Source organism: Molothrus ater, chromosome 1, assembly GCF_012460135.2.
Source record: "Molothrus ater isolate BHLD 08-10-18 breed brown headed cowbird chromosome 1, BPBGC_Mater_1.1, whole genome shotgun sequence".
NCBI classification, from domain to species: domain Eukaryota; kingdom Metazoa; phylum Chordata; class Aves; order Passeriformes; family Icteridae; genus Molothrus; species Molothrus ater.
This window is the reverse complement of record NC_050478.2, coordinates 150321824-150344433: the sequence shown is the minus strand read 5'-3', so window position 1 is coordinate 150344433 and position 22610 is coordinate 150321824. Positions and strand designations below refer to the sequence as shown.

At 39.5% G+C, this 22610-nt stretch overlaps 1 protein-coding gene across 4 annotated transcripts in view; it reads left to right on the top strand.

Moving 5' to 3' along the window:
* TSNARE1 (t-SNARE domain containing 1) overlaps positions 1-20961 on the top strand; it is a 461286-nt gene extending 440325 nt beyond the window's left edge. For all 4 annotated transcript variants that reach the window (XM_036400134.2, XM_036400166.2, XM_036400142.2 and 1 more), the window contains exon 14: positions 20035-20961. The gene's annotated coding sequence lies outside the window, so the exon portion shown is untranslated. The remainder of the gene's footprint in view (positions 1-20034) is intronic.
* The last annotated feature ends 1649 nt before the right edge of the window (positions 20962-22610 follow it).

Genomic DNA, 22610 nt, shown 5'->3' with positions numbered 1-22610 from the left:
AATTTTAATGTTTCTTCCCATGAGTCAGTCCCTCAGTTTTGTTTCAGTACTTGTTGTCCTTCCTTGTTGACTTTTGTGCGTCTACTTTTTTTGTAAAGAAAAGTGATCTGAACTTTAAAACAAATCCCTTGGGCTGGATGGTCATTGTGGGCTCATTCCTATTGAACTATTCTATTCTATTCTATTCTATTCTATTCTATTCTATTCTATTCTATTCTATTCTATTCTATTCTATTCTATTCCATTCCATTCCATTCCATTCCATTCCATTCCATTCCATTTTTTAGCATGTCATTATCTTTCCAAGTGAAACTTTTCTCTCATTCTTGGATTTGGCTCACAAATAAAAGTTGATCTGAGGTTTTTACTGATGTGGAGCTGCAAAGAAGTCATGGAATGGCTGATTTGCCTTCTTAATTCTTAACAAATTGCAGGAATTTCCTCCTGCTTACACTCACCTGTGTGTCCTGGCTTCAAGAACCAATGGCACAATTCCTTCCTTTCTTTTTAACCTTTTGTGATGCTCCAATGCCTTGAGTGGTGAGCACCACAACTTCAGCTGATTTGTAGTGCTCTGGGGTAATTTGTGGCCATTTGTAATTTCTGGACAGCTTTTCAACTGAGTAAAGTATTCAAAAGAAATCCTGAATCTTTCATATTTTTTGGAAGTTTGGTCAGGTCTGCACTTGGTGCTTTAGGTGCCACAGTACCTTGGAAAACCTTACCTTTAGCAAGATTTCTGCTGAAAACTGATGTGTTGGCTGGTACATAGCCCCATGGCTGAGTGCTCACAGCATATCAAGACAACTTCAAAAGCCCCAGCCCTGCAGAAAAAAAAACCAAAAAAAACAGCTGAAAGCAATTAGATGAAAGGAATTTCATAACTTTTCTATGACAACAACTTTTGGTATTCTTAGTACATTTTTATTTTGAGCAGTGAGTCACACAAATGCAGTGAGAAACAACAAGGAGGACGTCAAGTTCCATTACTGTAGCTCGATGGTGGATGACAAGGGCATCTGGTTGATGGAAAGAACAGAAAATTGCACTTTGTCTGGCAATTAGGGGAACAAAACGGAAAAAATTGTCACTGTCTTATTTCTGTTTAACTTCAAAAAGTACATATAATTCTGCCTGGGGAAGTTCTGTAGGTGGCTGCCTGCCTTGTAGTCCTGCTGAAACATCAATTTGTGTTCAAAGTGGAGAAGTAAACTGGGCGATGAAATATTCATCCGACTAAATTTCTGACTTCTTTTGTTGTTGTTGTTTTGCTTAAAAAAACAAAATAGGAAAAAAGAAAAAAGTCCCATTGCTGACTGGCTTCAGCATGGGTGTTGATGTAAGCATTCATGACAGAAGATTGTTTTTTAATGAACTTTGCAGCTGGTTGGTGTTTGGTGCCAGAAGGACTGAGTGATGCTGTGGACACAAGAAATGAACTCCTTTTTTTTTTTTTTTTTTCCAGAAAAAGCTGAACTTATGTGCATCTTCTAAAAGATCTAAAACAACCCAGAGATCCCTGTCCTGTGCTCCACTAAGGCTGATCACAGTGCCTGCAATCCTGAGTCTTTCATATTTTTTGGGAAGCTTGCTCAGGTCTGCACTTGGTGCTTTAGGTGACAAAGTACCTAAAGCTAAAGTATCTGCAGCTACCAGAATAGGGATAAAAAAGATAGTAATTTTGTGACACAGTTTTTCCATCTTTACAAGATTTCTGTCTCAATAGTCAAAAGGGAATTTGAATGAGTTATCCCAAAAAGTTTCAATTCAAGCTGTAAAAAATGGTTTTTTTTCTCTCCTTTCTCTTGATTTTTTTTTTTTGGGGTGTGAGATTTTGAAAAAAAATGTGACTTTCTTCTCTGAACACAAACTAAATCCAGCCCATTACCAACTGGATTTAATGTTAAAATCCAAGGAGTTTTTATTTATTCCCACAAAGGGAGTTGAATTCCAAAGTCTTCCACGCTGTGCCAAGGTGGAGGTCACAGAGAGCACAGTCTGCTGTGATGAAACTACACAGAGCAGTAGCAGCAGCAGAACTGGGTGAATTGGGACCCAAATTACATAGATTATACATTTCCTGTACTTTCTCAGGTTTCTAATTCCATTATTAAAATGTTCAGCATTATCACTTAATTGTTCCTAATGACTTCATACATAACAAACCACTGTTAAAACAGAAAATTAGACTGTCTGTTCTCTCCGCCTTCGAAATGTTTTATGAAAAGAAGAGGAAAGCACCCCACAATTTGCATTTATTTATAGCCTTTAAGGAAACCCAGTGAGTCACACCACATCTTCACCCAGCAGGATTTGAAGGTTTTCCATTAGGATAAAAGACATTTCCAGATTGTTCACTAGGAGGGAGGTCAGTTGCTGGACTCAGCAGGGTGGTGGTCCTGGCACCAAGTCTGTCAGAGTTCAAGAAAGGTGTGGACAAATCTTTGAGTCAGATGGATTAGTTTTAATATGGGTCCCTTCCAACTTGAGATAGTTCATGATCCTAAATCAATTTTGGGGTCAGTACCTCTTGGCAGAACATCACTGAAGCTTTTTTGATAATTCTAAGTGCTCCATATTGTATAACACTTTAGTGAGACTTGGACTTTCCAGTTTGTCTCTTCAGGCTTCATGAGGTCCTTCTGCATTTTGTTGCCCATCCCAAAAGCAAGAGTAGAAAGAAAGGGAGTTCTATTCCTCAGAGATAAGGCAAGAGCCCAACTTCCCAGTGAGTTTTCATTTATGTTTGGACATGGCTTGTATAATTTGTAGACCATGTGGTTTCAAAATTTTAGAACTTGTGTTTGAGAGACAGTAGGTTTGGATTAAATAAGGGAAAATTTTTTTTTATTCAGAGGGTGGTGAGCTGTGGCTGCCCCATCCCTGAAAGTGTCCAAGGCCAGGTTGGATGGGGCTTGGAGCAACCTGGGATGGTGGAAGGTGTCCCTGCCCATGGCAGGGGGTGGAATGAGATGAGCCTTAAGGTCCCTTCCAACACAAACCATTCTGATTCTCTTATTCTGTGAACATAGTTCATATTTAGAGTCCATGAGCAGAAAAATGCAAAGGTTCAAGGCTTCATGGCACAGTGTGAGCAGGGCTAGAAAGCAAGAGAAAGTAGCAGAGCCAGGACTGTCCCCTCAAATGAGCTGTCATTTCCACAAAGGCACTGCTACCATTGTGACACCAGGGGCTGTGACAGAGGTTTTCCTTTCAAGCCATCTCTTCTGAGGTCTCATCCCCAAATATGATATGAAGGAACTGCAGTAGAAGACTTTTAAATGCAAATAGGAGAAGGGAAATGGCATAAGGCAGGAGGAGATGGGTGTGCTGGTGATGGAATATTTAGGGGTTTTTTTCTAGAATTTTTTATGGTTATGTTGAAATGTGATGTTCTTCTGATGTTGAGGGTAGCCCATGTGGTTCTGAATTTTTCAAGGGATAATTTGCTTCAGCAAACTGTCCTTTTTTCTCTCTTCCTTTACATTAAGAAGTGTGATTTTATAGAGTTTGGAAATCCCTCTATTCACTCAAGAAACAGATTCTACAAAGTGTAGATCTTTCACTGGCAGTCCTTTAAAACAAAACAAGCAAACAAACAAATAAGAATCCAAAGAGAAAAGCATTAAGCAAAAAGATTGGCATTAATAGGAATTTCTGTCCTCCTGATTGCAAAGTTTAGAAAATGAGAATCCACAAAATTACACAAACGTGTTTTGCATTTCCAGAGCTAATTAGTGCATACTGGAGGGGAGAAAATTACACCAACTTCTAAACAGAAATGTTAATTGTCAGCCTTTGTTTTTCAAGGCAGTAAGTGTACCCTGGCATTTCTGCCTTCTCAATCCCTGCATAAGGAGAGGGAAGGAAATCTATTTCCCCATTCATCTTCAAGTCCTTTATTAAGACATCCTCTGTAATGACTACCCCCCCCCAAAAAAAAAAAATAGCCTGAGCTACAAATTATATTTATGTGTGTTTTGATTTCAAACTCTGTGAGTAGTGAGTCAGAATTCCTCGAGTTTCCAAAACACTGTTGTATGTTAAAGGATTATATTAAAGCCTTTGTATGGTTTTCTGACTATACTTCAAAGTATTTTGGATGTGATATTTGACCTTTTCTTTACTGGATTTGGGATTCCTATGTGTCCTTTTTTAATTACCCAGAAGAAACCTCAAGCCTGGAGCATATAATTTTGTCAATGAGGTTTGCAGAGATTCCCATGAGACATATTTTCTCACATTTTCAGTTATCCCAAATTTAAATAGTCTATGTAAAAAATGTTTCTTCAACAGTATTTCTATACCATAGAAACACAAACCATGAATATCTATGAAATTTCAACACATAAGAGAACTTAGGTTTATGTGAAGAGTATATATATAAAAAAATATCATTTTTAGTGAGAAAATGCAGAGTATCCACATGGATTGCAATTGCTTTTTTGTAGTCATACAGATTTTTCCTCCTAAAAAGAACAGTCTTGATGCATTTGTATTCTTGGATTTCTGGGATATTTCTCTCTTGCCTCATAGAAATATAACACCACTGCAAAACACAGCTCTGAGAGTACCTCAGAGATCTGAATATTTGCTAAAATATAACTGAAATGATGAAATATCAAAAATTTGTGAATTCTTTTTTAATGCTTTCCTTTGGGCACCAACCAATTTTGAATAGAGAAAGACAAATACTACCATAATAATAAACAAAATCCCTACATAAGCAGAAACAGTGAGTTTCATAACAAACAATCAGATGGCTCCCAAGTCATTAAAAGGTTATTACATTTGGAGGTAAAGGAAATCTCTGTTTCTGTTTTCCCAAAGCATTTATTTCATGCAAGGGCAAATATTTTCTGTCAGCATTTTGAAACTTATTCATGGTACACTATTTACATTTATCATTGTTATCCTTGCATCATTTTTTACTCACAGAAGAAGTGTGAAATGAGGCTCATGAAAACTTTTACCTTTGAATAAAATGTTGACGGTTTTAAATGATTGAAAGACATGGATTTATAGAAAGTACTGTATCCACATCTACATTTAAAAGGCCAAATTAATCCTACTTGTAATTAAATCAAGGCTTAGGCTCTGTATCAAATGTTGCAGTGCATTTCCCTTGGATGGATGGATGGATGGATGGATGGATGGATGGATGGATGGATGGATGGATGGATGGATGTGACCCAAGTTCTTTTATTTATAATGTCTCTGTGCTGACTTTTAAACATTGCTATAAAACAACAGAAGTAATTTCAAACACTGTAGAAAGCAAATATTAGACTCCCTAGGCCTAATTCTCATTAACTTTAACACCAATTTACACCATTCTTGCAGTGCACTGGGGCCATAAACTGAATTACATTAAGCATAAAATGTTTCTAATGTGAGAACCAGACCCAGTGTGTTTGCAGCAGTTTTACAACCAACTTCCCAAAGACGGTGCAACCCTTTCCAGTTTCCTAACAGAGGGTTCATCATGGCTGTTTTCTCACTTTCAACTTGGAAGAGCTTCTTCCTTTCAATTTGCAGTGTTGGATTAGCTAGAAAAGTTTAAAAAAAATTCCCTCCCCCCCCAAAAAAAAAAAAAATAAAAACAAGTATAAAAACAAGTAGGTGCATTGCTAGAATATCCCATCCCTGTGTACAGCTGATCCATCTCAATTACTTCTCAATTACTGGGTAAAACCTGACCAAAACAGGCCTGGCCACACAGGAAGAAAGAAAAAAAAAAACCCTCTAAACATATAAACAAGGTAATTCCAGTCAAAATCTCAAGTGTGTTAAATAAAAGGAAAATTTAATATAAGAACTGATAATGTTCTAAGAATAAAATTTGATGTCATGGCTGGCATGACCTGCTAGGTTCATCAAAAAACTTCCAATGGTACAGCCACAAGTAGATCTAATTTTCTCACACAGACATTCAAATCTGACATAGATCTACAGATAGTTTGGGAAATACAATTTGAAATACACATAAACATTTTAACACATTTCCATTTATTATTCCTTGCAGTTAAAATTCTGTAGAAATCCAATATGAAATCTATGCTTTGTTGGAAACAGCCAGTTCTGCCTTTTAAAAATACTGAGCTATTGCAGAGAGTGATGAATAATAATGAAAATAAAAACTCTACATTAATTATAATTTTCTTCATAAGGAATTCAGATGGAGGATTAAAATAACAAGAGATTTTCTCAATAAAGGAATTAATGCTCTGAGAACACATTCACAGAACATTGTTTTTTATGATACACTAATGGACACTGGGAGATAGAACAAATAGAGGAAAGTCACTGATTAAATAAATATTTAATATGTTTAATGGATTCACAGTTTTTGTAGAACAAGGTAATACACAGAGTGTTTTATCAAGAGCACACATTAAATATTTTGCATGTTGTGTACCCTTGCAGAAGGAAAACTGAGCTGCTGCAGGTGCTTAACCCTGGGTGATGCAGTCCCAGAATTGGTGCAGGAATATCAGCAGGCAGAATTATCTGCAGTGCTACACTGAATGATGCAGCCACTCTGCATCAGGGCTCCCTAGAATGGGGTCCCTAGCAAGCCCCAGAGGGTAAAAACCTGCCACAGGCCTTTTGGGACAAATTAAACTTTACCCTGTGAAGCGGAAAGAAAATGCATGGATGGAAGGAATGGTATTTATGGAAGTAAAGTCAAGGAAAGACAGGAAGGTGAGACAGGAATCACACAATGTTTTGGATGAGGCAACAAAACTATGAAATGGCAGATTTGGGAAACATTAAACCATGTAACAACCACAATGGAAATGGAGTAATGATCCTTTAGCCCTGTGGTCCCTTTGGCTGATAGTCTTATTTGCTGAATGCAATCGCTGCAGTTAAAACCACAGACTCACCAGATCACACAGAACCACAGAATGGGTCAGGCTGGAAGGGACCACAGTGGGGTCACCTGGTGCCACCTCCCTGCTCCAGCAGGGCCATCCCAGAGCACAGGCACAGGATTGTGTCCAGACAGTGCTGGAATATCTCCAGTGAGGGAGACTCCACAGCCTCTCTGGGCAATCTGTTCAGGGCTTGGTCACTGGACAGGGAAGTTCTGCCTCATGTCCAGGTGGAACTTTGTGGGATCAGCTCCTGCCTGTTCCTCTTGTCCCATTTCTGGGTCTCACAGAGCAGAGCCTGGGCCCTCTACAAGCCCTCCCTGCAGACAGGGAGACAGGGATGAGGTCCCCTCTCAGTTGTCTCTTTTTAAGGCTGAAGAGCCCCAGCTCCCTCAGCCTTTCCTTATCAGAGATGCTCCAGTCCCAAATCATCTTTATAACCCTTCCCTGGACCTGCTCCAGGAGCTCCATTGCCCCCCTTGTCCTGAGGAGCCCAAAGCTGGACAGAGCACTCCAGATGTGCCTCAGCAGGGCTGAGCAGAGGGGCAGGATCACCCACCTCAGTCTGATGGCAATGCTCATCCTGATGCATCCCAGGATCCCATTGGTCTTCTTGGCCACAAGATCAGGACCTATCTGAAAGCTAAATGTTTCAATAAATCAGTTATTTTCAAATAGGGCTCCCATTTCTCACTCTTTTCTTGGATTCTCTTTACTCTGTTTCCCCAGCAACATGTCTGCTCTGACTTCCCCTTCTGAGGTCTTCTAGTAATTCTCTGATACAGCCCAAACTTGTTGAGACTGTGATATACAGGGACACAGGTACAACAGAGGAAACACTGCAAAAGTTTCAATCCTACTCCTAAACTCATGCAAGTATTTGTTGAATTCAGCAGTGGTATTTCTGCTGCAAGGACAATGCCTCACACGGTAAGTCTGCTGTGAAATAGTTTATGATCAGTGAGTCTGAGTCCAAAGGGTTGGAAACAACAGAAGCTCCTTCTAGGAAAGAAACAAGACCTCAAGCTGTTTCAAGCAGAAGTAGAAGAGTTCAATAAGAATTCATTATTTGAACTTTGTCTTTTTCTTTATTTGTCTTTTTCTTTATTCTCTTTCCTTACATTTCCTTTCATTCTGCCCTCTGCTCCAACCCCAGTAGCTTGCACCCATCTGTTAAAATATAAAAAGGGCTCCCTCTGCTAGTGCCTATTAAAGTGCCATATGGCTGAGGTATAGCCTGAGGTGCTGAGTATCACAGAGTGCAGCTCTGCAGAATAAAGATTCCTGCACTTGAGGTTTAATTAGGTAAGTGCTTTTTAAGTAGCATCGCTGTTTCCCCTTAAAATATTTACAACTCCTCACCAAAGAACAACGATGAAGCTGGTCTAAATCACAGCCCGGCATGTTTCAATGAGTGTTCCCCTCCTTCTCATAATGATTCACTTCTCCTTCATCCTCAGAGGTGGGGATAACAGGCAAAGTGGTCTCCCAAATGTGGATGAATCTTCCCAACCTCATTGCTGCTGCTGCTGCACACAAAGGTGTGCTCTGGGCTCCACCTGCTGCAGAGGAGGAGGGAATTCTTTATTTCCACATGCAGCTGAACTACAGCTTTATTGAGGGGGAAATACAGAGAGGAATTGTGTGTTTGAGGTGTCACTTCCAGTGATGGGCTGGGGTGTGGTGCTGCAGGAATCTGCCGCCTGCAAAGAAGGAATTCCAAACTAGGAACCTAGTGCAGAGAAGTCAAAAGACATCTAAAGAAACACTTGGCAAGGGGTACTTTGATACTGATATTTTATTCTGATTCTTCCAGCTGCTGCCAGCTGCAGCTGAAGAACAATAAGTATTATGCCTCTGGTTGTTTAGTTTGATTGCTTGGGTTTTCAGTGTTGCTGTTATTCTTGTTAAGAGGAAAGTTCAGTGTGACAGCGTTCACAGGGGTCCGAGGATGAGGGAAGAGACGAGGATCTGACTCCATGGTTCAGAAGGCTTGATTTATTATTTTATGATATATATTATATTAAAATTATACTAAAAGAATAGAAGGAAGGATTTCATCAGAAGGCTGGCTAAGAATAGAAACAGAAAGAATGATAACAAAACTTTCTGTCTTGGACAGAGAGTCCAAGCCAGCTGACTGTGATTGGCCATTAATTAGAAACAACCACGAGACCAATCACAGATCCACCTGTTGCATTCCACAGCAGCAGATAATCATTGTTTGCATTTTGTTCCTGAGGCCTCTCAGCTTCTCAGGAGAAAAAATACTAAGGAAAGGATTTTTCATAAAAGATGTCTGTGACAGTTCAGTATCTGAGGGGAAAGAATCTCCACTTGCTTGGTGCATGTGAGGTGTAGGCTTTTGTTCAGACCTGTTAAATTTGATGTGCAGTAAAAGCCCTCTGAAAAAGTCCATGGGAAGTCCCAAAATTCATTGCTAAATATCATTGTCTTGGAGATCTTGGTTGTGCTGGACAGAGAAGGCTGTGCATCAACTACCAAAATTATTCTGCTTTTCAAACAACTACAGAGACGTTAAAAAAAACCTCAAAAATCTCTATCCATTCCATGGATTCACAGTAACAGCCAGGAATTTCCTATCTTGTATTTTGTCTACACTAGTTTTTCACTTTTATCTTAAGCACCTCAGTCACTGTAGCACACAAGATCTGTTAAAACAGATATCCCTTTTTTTGCTCCTTTGCCTCTTGTTTAATAGACTTGAGCTGTAAAAAGGCTTTTTTTTCATACCCAAATGCTTCCTCTGTGTCTGTTGGAGCCCTTAAATACTTCATCTCCCTTCTTTTCTCTCTTAATCCCTTATAGCACTACATGCTAAGGAGTAAGTAAAATCCTAATCATTTCTGCTCCCAGAAATGGAACCAGGGGCACAGTGCAGAATATATAATGTATAGCTGACTCTTCAGTGATTACTCATGATTGCCTTCCCTCCCCAACAAACTCCTGTTTCTTTCCCAAAGAAAATGGAGATACTTCTGGAACTCTGCATAATCCCTTTAGTGCTGCTATTCTCAGCAGTGATAATCAAGAGGGAGGAGTTAAATGGATGCAGCACCCTGATAAATCTGACACCGCTGATTTTGGGGATTTTAGGACACCCAGCCTGGCCAGCACAAAATATTTCACCCCTCACTGTCTCCAGCAGTACCCATGAACAGGCACTCAAGGAAGAATAATAACAAATTATGTACATAAAACATTCCCTGGGCACTGTCCAAGCTTCTGATTATTTTCTGCTCAGGGAGTTCTGACACTGTTTCTTGCTCAGTAACTCAGAGATCTTTCTTTGAAATATTTTTCTATTCTTCCCTTCAACCTGTGGGTTTTATTTTATTCATTTTTTGGTGAGTATGGCAGGAGAACATACACATTAGAGGATAGGATTGCTTTTCTGTGCACAAAGAATATTATGGGGAAAACAAGATGGGAGTTGTATCCCTGCAGTAACTAAAGAATTTATAAGGCTTTAATTAGATGGGTCCCAGTAAGACCTAACATGAGAGTTGATACTTATGCTTATTTCCAATAATGCTACCCAAGAAAATGAAGATCATCTGGATTCCATATGAAAATGGGAACATTTCTTTGTGTGTACATTAAGGGAAGGAAGGAAGGAAGGAAGGAAGGAAGGAAGGAAGGAAGGAAGGAAGGAAGGAAGGAAGGAAGGAAGGAAGGAAGGAAGGAAGGAAGGAAGGAAGGAAGGAAGGAAGGAAGGAAGGAAGGAAGGAAGGAAGGATGTATAGGGCGCATTATGAATAAAGGCTTCTTTCTGATCCTAGTGGTTGCAACACTCATTTATCTGGCCACTGAAGATTTGTTTGTAGAAAAAATATACAAGGTAAACCATAAAAACCTGGGAACAGAATAAGGTAGTACAGAAATCTTTGGTCCAGAATTAGAATATTAAAAAAGAAGAAAGATGATATTAGTGTCACTGAAGTTTAGACAACTAAACCTGAACTTGTTACTTGATGTTCCCTTTCAGGCTAAGGCATGGATTTTTTTTTTTCCAGCTATTGAATGGATTCATTGAAGTTGAGCCAGATCCTCTCTCCTCTCTAAAGAAAAATGAGAGTGATTTGTGTTGATCTGGAACATTTGAATTTGAATGCAAAGAATCTCATCCATAATATTCCATATTAACTAATCTGGAGCAGTAAAATAAACATCCACTAGGCAGGATATTTCACCCACCTACACTGGAAGAATGGTGGAAGAGATCAAAAGGAAAGTAAACTCAGCTGTTTTCATCCTTATTTATGAACAGCCCACTAAGGTCCAAATGAGGAGGTGTCCAAAAGATTTATCAAGGTTATCTGCAAATATCAGAGTGAAATCCCTGACATATGTGCATTTTTCTGCCATAAGCAGGGATCAACTGCATTAGTCTCCCTGGTGTCTACTAAAATATCTCTTTTCTGACGGGATTAGGGTTTGCCTTAATCCAGTACTGACTGCTGGAGTGTAAGCAAAGCAAACATGAAGCTTCCTTCCATCCTCTGCCTCAGCCCTGGCACCATCTGTGGGAATAACACCAGCATATGTGTGTAAAACCAGCATCACCCAGAGTTAACAACAGCTAGAGCCCAGATAGATGAAAAAAATGCATTATATTTACATCTATAGAATTTATTAGTTCTTTTTTAATTAGCTTTCTATGCAGCAATTTATTTCCAGTGCTGTTCTTAATGAAAACGTTATAAGTTGCAGTTCTATTTCCAGTGTTGAGTTTTGTTCCATTCCATCTCTGTCCTCATTGACTAAAACCAGTTTTGTTTCCTTCATAGTTAAATAGTCTTTAAAAAAAATTATCTGAGGAAGATACTTCTTGTGTTTAAATATGCATTGCTGCTGCTCTGAGAGCACCCATCAGTGTGTGAGACAGCAACTCTTGCTATGCAAGTGTGTTTTTCTTTCCTGATAGGGAACATTTTCAGCTCTCATTTTCCCTAGTTCTGCACAAACCACATTATCCTGCCACCAGCTCCCTTTCAGCAGAACTGGAGCATACAGTTCCTGCTCCCTTAGCTGGAATAGTTTAATGCCAACCATTTTGTGTGTCTTCTGTGGGCTTTTTTAAGGTTTATTTCCAGTAACACGTGAATGAGAATTTAAGGGTTTCTGTCACCTTTTACAGCTGTGATTTGCTTGCTCTGTAGTTAAAAGCAGCTGCAAGGTGAAAGGCTGGTATTTCCCCATGGCAGGTTCCCAGGGATGGTGGGACTGTAACGAGGCACTGGATGGGCACTGAGAGATTTGCATCCTTGGCAGCCTTGGCTGTGTACTCCAGTGCTTAAGCATCCATCTCCTTGAATCTGTCCTGCAACCACACTCATTTTAACATAAGTCAGCATTTTTCCTCCTGATACTTAATCCAAGATGAAAGTCAAATGCCAGTAACTCTGCTTGTTCCCAAAAAAAAACACAAGATTTGCCACACTGGGGCAAATGGATGAGTTGCCAGGTCTGCTATCTAATCTCTCTTAGTGTCTCAGCTGGCCAGTGTTTTATGTCTCTGGTTTTTACATTATCCTGAGTGCTTCCCAGAATGATTCCACATATTCATGAAGCTGCTTTTCTCTCTCCTTCCTCCCTCCACACTGCAGGAGTTGCCAAATGTGAGTCAGGGAGCCCTGTCCTGCTAGGGAGAGGCAGTGGCCACTCAGACCAGAAGAGATGTGGCCTCTTTCACAGAACCATCTTGCAGCTGAGCAAAGTTACTGCAGCTTAAATTGCAAAGTGGATGAAGAACAACCAATGGTATTTTCTTGGTCACTCAGTCACTTTGATTTAGATCACACATTGCTGGAAATTTTAACTTTCTTGTCAAGGCAATAAAATAAAGTCATAGTCCTCCTGTGTAACTTGAGCCTCACTCTTTTGAATTTCAGCCCTCAGAAAAAGATGATTTCAGATAAATTTATTTAGTTTGCTATTTGGAATGTTGTGAAGGAAATCCCAAATTACAAGGGTGGGGGGTTTTTTGAGAAATAGAATCATAGAATTGTTGTGGTTCCAAAGGATCTCTAAGGTCATTGAGATGAGCTGTCCCCCTATCACCACCACCGCCAAGTTCACCACTGAACCAATCCTCAGGTGCATATCCCCGATTTTTTTTTCCACTTCCAGGGTGGTGACTCTACCACTTCCATGGGCAGCCTGCTCCATTGCTTTACACCATTTCCATGAAAAAAATCCTCTGAATATCAACTCTAAATCTTCTCTGGCACAACTTGAGACCATTTCCTCTTCTCCTGTCTTTTGTTACCTGGGAGAAGAGACTGACATCCACCTCACTATTACTTCCTTTAAGGTAGTTGTAGAAAGCAATAAGGTCACCCCTTTTCCTCCAGGCTAAACAGGGTGACAATGCTTCTACAAGAAAAGTAATATTAAGAGAAAATGAGTGCACATTTCTTTGGAGGAAGCATCTCCTGTGACTTGTGACCTTGAGAAGAAGCAAGGCCTAATTATTAAGTGGGTTTGATTCTTTCTCTTTCCTGACTTGCTATAGTACAGGGATGAAGTTTGTGCTTCAGGTAGCTCCTGAGGTTTCCTCTCAGAACTTTCTGGGAGAGCTTGTAAGAACGCAAATTTTAAACCTCACACAACCTCAAAAAATGCATCTGGGACTTAGATCAACTGCATCACTCAAAAAAAAAAAAAGGTTTCTGGAGGTTGAAGAAGAACTTTTTCTTGTATTAAACATTGTCATGTTACAGAACTATGCAATGACTTTTCAATCATACTGAACTCTACCACGCACAGCAGGCTATGAGAGAAAAAATGAGGTCAGCTCACTCATAAATAGATTTTCCCCTTGTTTTAATGTGATAAGACAATGCTGCTGAGATTCGCTCTTCACTTGCCATTTAATCAGAGCTGAGTTTGCAATGTCATTACCCGATGTTTCACATATTCAACACCAGGTAATTTAAAAATCTTTATGCAAATGGCCCTGCTACTTCTATAACAGCATTTGTTTTTAACAGGTTGGGCAAAATTACTCTAATTCATTACGTGTCACCTCCCAGGCTCTGGGCATTCCACCTTTGTGAAATGAATTTTCTCATGATCCCCGAAGTTCAGCTAGCAATATTCACTTCTGAAATGTGATATCACTCATTGTATCTCTGGCCATTATTATGTCATCTTCTGCAGCTTTGCCTCCCAGGTGCAAATTCTGAACTGCTGCAGACCTTTTTTGCTTGTTTATATGAGTACCAGTTGCACGTTTCTTAAAAGCTTTGCCGTGTACTGTGCACTGCTAAGACATATCTTTAGGGGTCAGACTGAAATGCACAGGGGTAAATTCCTACTGGGAACATGAGTAAACATGAAGATGGAAAAGATTTGGGATTTCTTTCAGTGCAGTGAATCCCAAGGAACTGATTTGGACAGACAACACCCTTCTTGGACCCCCCAGACAGTGCCTGGACTGTGGGCTTGGGATTTGTTGCTGGGGTTTTGTTTTATTTTGTTCCCAGTATCATCTAATTCCTTGTTTTAATTTTGCTTTAGGGTTAACCTATACTCTCCACCAAACACACATCTGCTCTTGTGGTGGTCCCTGACACATACCCATGCACTTGCATTAATATCTTTATCCAAAACTCCTATTTTAACAATGAGCTGCAGCTGCCAAATTTGAAGAACTTCATATCAGGGCCAAAAATACCCTAGACTTCCAAAGGGCCTGGATTTCTACTGGGCCATCTTTCTAAGCAGAAAAAGAAATTATTTCAGTGAAGTTGAATCAAAGGTGGCTTCTGGGAACCATTGATGCAAATAAGAGAAAGCACAGGGGAAATAAAAGTGTAAGTGAATATTAAGCCATATTGCACGGGGTATATCATCACCCTGCCATCTCATTTTTTTTCTGACAGAAGACTCTTGGGTTATTAGGTCTGTCCTATTTTAAGAAGCTGCTGTTAGAACTCCAGTATAAGCAGAAATGACCAGAGTGGCTGAATAAGAGCAGCAGCTTTCCTGCTGTGGGGCAGTCGTGCACTGAAGAAATTCTGTAATGAAAAGTGGACATCATTTGCTTCCCTAGAAAATTAGTGGGAAGGATTCTTTAAAGAGATGAACTTTAACTGATGAAACAACAGTCTTTACTGAAGGCAAAATCTCATCATTGTGTACTACACTTAAAAAAAGGCCCAGCTAAAGGCCTGGAAAGTTTACAATGTCAGAAATGTAATTCTCAGACTAATCTGCTATCTGATTAACTTCAGCTTCAAAGAGGCAGGAAACACCACAGGTTTTCTTAGTATTGTGACCTTTTTCTTCCTTTCCTTGTATTTTCTTTATTTTCTATCCTGAAAATACATCATTAAAATTTATGTATAAAATAAAGCTGTTATATCAAGCCCATTTTGAAACCTTCATCAAAGTGATCAGGAAGGGTTTTCAGAGGCCATTCCCTGCCACCACAGATGGAAGAGATTAATTTCAAATGAGTTAAGCCATGAATTGCACCCCAACTGCAGAGTAAGGTTATCTGACTTAGGATAAATTTGATGTTGATGTCCACAGCTGGTGATCTATTGTATCCTAAACACAGAAACAAAGTATATTTACCATATTGTCAGGAAATGAAAATCACAATATCAGCAGCTACAAGGAACTAGAGCCAGAAAAAATGTAAACAACCATAGATTTCCTGCTTTCCCTTTTATACTCTCTTAGGGGTTTCAGAAATAGACAATTTAGATCCTCATGTTATAAAATGCTGTCTCCACTGTCAGCCTCACAGATTAATTTAGGTTCTACATTCACATCATGAATGAGATGATGTCACAGGATTTCAGCTTTGTGATATTTGTAAACTACTTTGCAATGTGCATCTGAAACTATAAAGTATGCAGCAGTTTCAGAGGAAAGCAGATAAAGTGTGTTGTGACATGGATTTAATTAGTGTAAATTTGCATATGGGAAGGTTTCAGTTTGAAAATATCAAAAGCCAGTAGTGCCTTGGAAACAGGTTCATCAAAACACTAAAAATCAAAATCAAAATAAGAGAAAACAAAATTGAATTAAACAAAAAATGGCAAGATCAAGTCAAGGGCATAACATTTCCTTTCTATGGGCTGCAACTCGAGACACCTGTGCTGAGGGTCCAGCACTGGCACAGGCTTCCTCCCTGCCTGAGTCTGACATGTTGGGAAGGACCTTTAAATAACTCTGAAGAGCTATTTTCATGTCCATGTTTTCAGTGCTCACCACCAAAATCCAGCTGTTCATTCTGTGACTTTGCAGAGCAGCTGCAAGACCTTTCCTATGGGCTGGATAAAGTCAGTGAGTGTTAGTATGGACTTCAACGAGATTTGGGTCATCTCTCCCCTTTCACTGAGGCAGAATTCCACTTGGGAATTTCATGGGCCACCTTCAATCATCTCAATCAGCTTCTAATGATTGCCATTGTTTCACACTTTTAAAGAAACTTTCAACCACCCAAAATCTCTGCATATATAATGGTCACCTACTATTAATAATGGACTATGATTTATCTAGATGAGACCTCCAACAGAGAAGTCCTTTGAGATTTGTGTCTATGAGAAAGTCTTAAATCCATATATAAATTTGCAAATGTCAAAGGTTATATTATCACAGCTTATTTACACAGTGTGATACACATCCTCATACTTGCCCAGACAGAGATCTCACTTGATTTGGAACAACAGCAGGTACAGACAAATTATTATTTATTACTCTGAATAATTTATCTTCCCATGAGACCACCTCTTTAATTCATAGCCAGAACAACCCAGACTAAATAAATGAGCAGAGTCTACACTGAAAACCTCAAAGAGGGGAAAGATTCTTCTCTGAGCTAATGAGGAGGGATCCTTACCTCAGGTTCTTGTAGCAGCTCAGAGCTACCACATGCCTGGAGCAGCTCTTTACAGTCTGCTATTGCATTTCTCAGTGAAGAGATCTGTCAGCTTATAGAAGCATAAATTTAGCACCCTGATAGCAGCAGAGTCCTTTTTTTATTTGCCCTCTCTCTTTATTCATGAAAAAAAAAATCAAGATAAATTTATCTGTTTCCTTTTAATGATTATGAAAATAATCACAGAAATATAGACAGACAAAGCCTCAAGACAGACACGTTTATACCAGTAAAGTTCCCAAGACATTAAAGAAAACCTAGGAAACCTATAATCCAGCATAATTTTAATTTATTTCTTTCTAAAGATTGTTATTTAGTTCTCTATTTATATGGCAACTAAGATAAGACTGCATAGTCCATGAGTAGAACTGCTAAACTCAGCATAATTATTACTACCCAAAAAGTAAAAAACCATCTTTAATCAAAACCTAAGAGTATTACAAACTCTCTCTCAATAACTTAAATTCATTTTTATCCTCAAGAAAACCTGAAAGGTATATGAAGTCTGTTGGGCTTTTGGCCCACAATATCTTTTAGCCAGTTTGTGTCTGGAGAATCTCTCTTGTTGCACTCCATGCCTCTAGATTACCTATTTCTTATCCAAATGGCTTTTGCATTTTAAATATTTAAATTTAAATAAATATTTTCCCTGCCTGCAAATCAAAATTCAGAATCTCCAGCAGCTGCAGAGGCTGCTAAGAGCAATGACCTGTGCTGGACATAGGGTTTAGTTTCATGTCCAACCCATGGTGCTCTTCATCCCAGTGCTTGGAGAATTCTGTGCAAGCTCCAGAGGATCTGTGTTCTTTTTCTCCTGGACAAAGGCATGTGTGTGCCTGCAACAGGAGCTCTCTGACATGAGGAGAGGCTGACAGAGCTGGGACTGCAGCCTGGGGAAGGGAAGGCTGTGGAGGACCTTTCCCATCTATAAATACCTGAGACAGGGGGATAAAGAGGGTAGAAGCAGGCTCTTCTCAGTGGTTTCTGCTGTTAGGACAAAAGGCAGTGATCACCATGTGAAAAAAATGAAAAATGTTTTTGAGCATATGAAAACATTTTTTTTTTCTTGATGTAAGATTGACCAAATGAGGAAATGGGTTGCTGAGAGTTGTGGAGACTCCAGCTTTGGAACTATTGAAAATCCAACTGGGCACAGCCCTGCTCACCCTGCTTCATCTCCAGAATCACCATTCTGTGGTTCTGTAACTTGAACAGGTGCTGAATGTTGTTGACTGGCACCTGCAGAAATATTATAGAATTTTATAATGCCATAAAATGGTTTGGGTTAGAAGAGACCTTAAAGGTTCACCTTAGAGCCTTTCCTCTTTTAAAAGTGCTGGGAAATATTAAATAAACAGAAAAGTGAGAATAGCTCCCAAGTGGAAGGAAAGGTTAAATGATTAGTGGTGCGCGTCCCCTTTCCAGGGCTTTTTTACTTGTGTGAGTGACTTGAGCAGCTCCTCTTGTGACATTAAAAGGACTTTGGCTGCTGAATTTGTGCAGCTAAATTTAGATGTCAACAGTGAACCTCTCTGCATCTGGGAAAGTCATCCTGAAGATCCCTTTGCAGTTAATGTGAGTCAATACCAGCCAGTGAAATTTAGGTCAATATGGAGTTGATTACTTTATTCAAATGATCCCCACCCTAAAAACCCTAAAAATCTTTGGCTGTATTGATTAGATCTGTAATTACTGTAATAGGAGCCTGGAGCCTGGAAGTCATTCTACTCAGATGGAGATGCTTAGACCTTAAGTTAGCTGGGATGAATGTCATCTTCAGAAGGGTACCCTTCCATTAGAGTGTTTCTATTGCCTCTCTGAGGTGTTTATGTGAATACAGTGCAGGAACCCTCATCTCTGCTTTGTATCTGCAGCAGAGCACATAATGGTTTAATGGACATCTGGTTTAAAAAATATTATCTGAACAATCTTATAATGAGCAGTTTAGAAATTAGCATAAATGAAAATATGTTTGTGTCTGTATTTGGCTGCTTTGTGTCTGATCGTGGTCTATTTTAACACCTTGTTGATTTGCAGTAAAGCATAATTAATACAGTGTTTCTGAGGCTTTCACCTGTATTAAAAAGAGCTAGAAAAAAGAAAAGAAGTTGTTATCAGTTATGCCTTCAGTAATAATAATGACAATCCAGTTTTTCATTCCTTTCCTCACCCTGGATAACAAGTTTAACTGGATTTTCTTAGACTGCATGTGTACACAAACACAGTCACTGAGGAAGTAGAGGTAGAATAAACACAAACACTACAAAAGCCTGCTGATATATTTCATAGTGATGCTTCTTACAAACACTCCGGGCTGTTTCATAGGTGGTGAGTGCAAAAATACAATCTGTGTAACCTCAGAAGTGCAAAGTGCTGATCTTGGAGGTGCTATCCTGCTGCTGATGTCTTTCTTAAGAAGTTTCTTTTACAGTAATTGAATAGAAACAGACTCTTTGATCAAAAATCGACTTTTTTTAAAATTCCATTAACTTGTCTACATGAATAGTGTAAACATTTTATGGTTTAGATCTACATGTTTTTGATCTCTAATTACACATCTACAAGTTATAATGAGTTGTTCCTAGTCAGAGGAAGTGCCTAAGGTTTTCATTTTTTCATGTCATGGAAAAATGGGAAACAATACAATTTCTCAGCTATATTCTGTCCAGCAAAGTGCACAGTGCCATGCTCTGTCTTGTATTCTTTGTCCATTTTGCAGAAAATGATATTTTTAAAACTAAATGCACTTTTCTCCAGGTATGGGAACTGCCGGCATTGAAGAGAACACAAAATTTACTATTTTCCTTGCTGCAGCAGGTTAAATACTGTATTTTCTTGATGAATTGGTGTTTTCTGTATTCTCAGTCACAGAACCATGGAAAAGTTTGGGTTGGAAGGGACCTTAAAGATGATCTCATTCCAACCTCTCTGCCATGGGCAGGGAATCTTTCCTGGTTATTCACAGCCCATTCCAACTTGGTTTTGAACATTTCCAGGGATGAGGAGCCCACAGCCTTTGTAGATAATCTGTCCCAGTCCTCTCATCCCTTTCAGCTCCACAATTGCCTTAGCCTGGAATCAGTGAAAATACACTTCCCTGAGCTTGATCTGGAGCTTGATCTGCTTTGTTGCTGTCTGTGCCTTTTGGGAGCAGCCACCCTTCCATCAGTGACACCTCTGCACCAGAAACTCTCTGGGGGTCCTGTGAATACTCACCAGCTGTTCTTGGTTTTACAGAGCCTGTGGTCACCCTGGGAAGTGGAATGGATTCTCAAGGCACTGCACACTCAAGCCCCACGTCCGTGTCTGCATTTCTGATCACGTCATGTTAAACCTGCTATAACCAACAAGCACTAATTGTATGAAAGAAAAGCTAAGTTTTATACTGTGTGTTGGTATCATTGTGAATAATTTTGCCTATTTTTCCCCCTCTTCATCACAGGCGTGTTTTACCTTATGTTACAGATTTTAATTATGCCCCCTGTATCTGGGGAATTCTATTTCTTTGCCTCCAGATTTGCTCTACAATGTGCTGTAAGACAAGTAGCTGTTAATTCATCTCTGTTGTTTGTGTTTTTAACATGCTCCTGATCTCCAATTCTGCTCATTTAAAATTGTGAAAGTCAAGAAGTTTGTCTGGTTCTTTTTTTTTTTTTTTGTTACTCTTTTTGTATGTTTAAAAATTAATTTAGCTCAGATTCCCCTGCTGTGCACTGCTGCTTTAGAATTTGCTCTGCTGGATCTGAGCTAAGCACTTCCACAATTTCATGTGCCATTTACAACACATCAATTAGATGGTTATTTGATCCCACTGTATGCACAGAACACCATATTTATTCATGAGAAACGTCCCTGAAAGAGCAGGACAAATAAACAAAACATTATAATTTTTTTTGTGGCCTTTAAAAAAAAAACAACAAGCAAGATAACTCATGAAAAATGCCAAATCTTGCTTCCAACTTCATTTAATAGGTTTCAATGCAACCAATGTTTGTGAGTTTGTTCCATTTTCATCCATAATGTTTTTTCCTGACAACATGATTGAAAATGCCATTAATATTCATCTTTAAATGTGTCATGTGTTATAAATGCAGTTTTCCTCCAGTAAATAAAGCATTTCAAAAACGGTTTTAATTAAAATGCCATAGGAATTATTGAAGAGAATTTAACAAAATTATATATTTTTTACTCATCGGGAAAAGCAAAATCTTTTGACAAAAATATTTATTACCAGAAAAAGAAAAAAAAAAAAGAAAAAAACAAGTTACCTCTATATGTTATGGGGGTTTGGGTATTGTGGAGTTTTAGAAATGAATAACAAATATTAAACTGGATTCTCACCTGCACTGATATCAGTTACATGCTCCTTTTCCAAAGAGCTGACACAGTCTTTCATCAGTAAAGGTTGAGCACAGAAAATGCTCAGAGAAATCTTGTAGGTGCTTAAGCTCACTCAGGGTCAAAACTGTGAAACTTCTTATATCAGCAGAGTCAGGTTTGGAGAAGAAACACAAGTCACAGTTTCTAGTGGCTTTTCTTTAAAAATATAAAACCTACCTAACTGGATTGGTATATGTTACATTAAATATTCATTAATTGCTATTAAGAAAAGCTATTGAATAGAGTGACACTCTTCTTCTTTTTCTCCAGCCAAGCTTCATGCTGGCATGAAATTAGAAATTATGACACCTATGGCTTTACCTTACTACAGAGAGTTTACTTCTGAACTAGAACTCCCCTTTTCTCTCCACCACAAACTGCAGACTGCCTCCATCAGCACATTTGGCAAATCCTGCAGAGATGAAAATAATTTTCATTTAGTTAGTGAGAGCTGAAACGAACCAAACTCGTAGCTGATTGCAAGCAAATATTTTGAGAGCTTCGAGCTGCATTTGAGCAAGGGATCCAGGACAAACAATCCTTGCCCAGTCACTAATCCCATTCATTAGGAGCTCAGTGATTACCTCATTAGTATGATTGAGCTTTCCCTGGGCCAGCTCACACAGCAGATCATTTGGCATTGATGACCCAGGTAAAGAATTTCTCTGCTGAAACTACGGAGGTTGCCTGCCTTCAAGCAAGGAGGAAATCAAATGGCAGCAAAGATGGGCTGTTTTGTATTGTAGACTTGGTTATAATGGTAAATGTCATTAAAAAAACCCCAAACAATTCATGAGGTCACTATAAAACAGCATATTCGTGCTAAAGAATAGAATTATAAAATGGTTTGGTTTGGCAGGGACCTTCAAGGACTGTGTAGTCTAAGTCCCTGCCACGGGGACCTTCCTCTAAACCAGGTTGCTCCAAGCCCTGTCCCAGCCTGGCTTTGAACACTTCCAGGGATGGGGCAGCCACAGCTTCTCTGGGCAGCCTGTGCCAGGGCCTCACCACCCTCACTATAAACGTTTTTTTCCCTATATCTGATCTAAATCTCCCCTCTCTCAGTTTAAAACCATTGCCTCTTCTGTCCAGTGAAAAGAATCTCTGTCTTTCTCATAAGCTCCCTTCCTAAACTGAGATGGTACAATGAGGTCTGTGCAGAGCCTTCTCCTCTCCTGGCTGAGCAGTGGAAGCCCAGCAGCACCCAGAGGAGTGAGAATGTGTGAGAACAGCCCTGCAGACACCCGGGTCAGGGCAGGAGGGGCAGGAGCTGCTCCAGGAGCTGCAGCAGAGATTCCCCTGCACCCCTTGGTAAGGCATCCAAGCCCCTGCAGCTCTTGGGGGCTCCTGGCAGGACCTGTGACCCTGCAGAGAGAGGAGCCCACGCTGGAGCAGGTTTGATTGTCCCCACAAGCACCCCAGAAGGGCTCAGC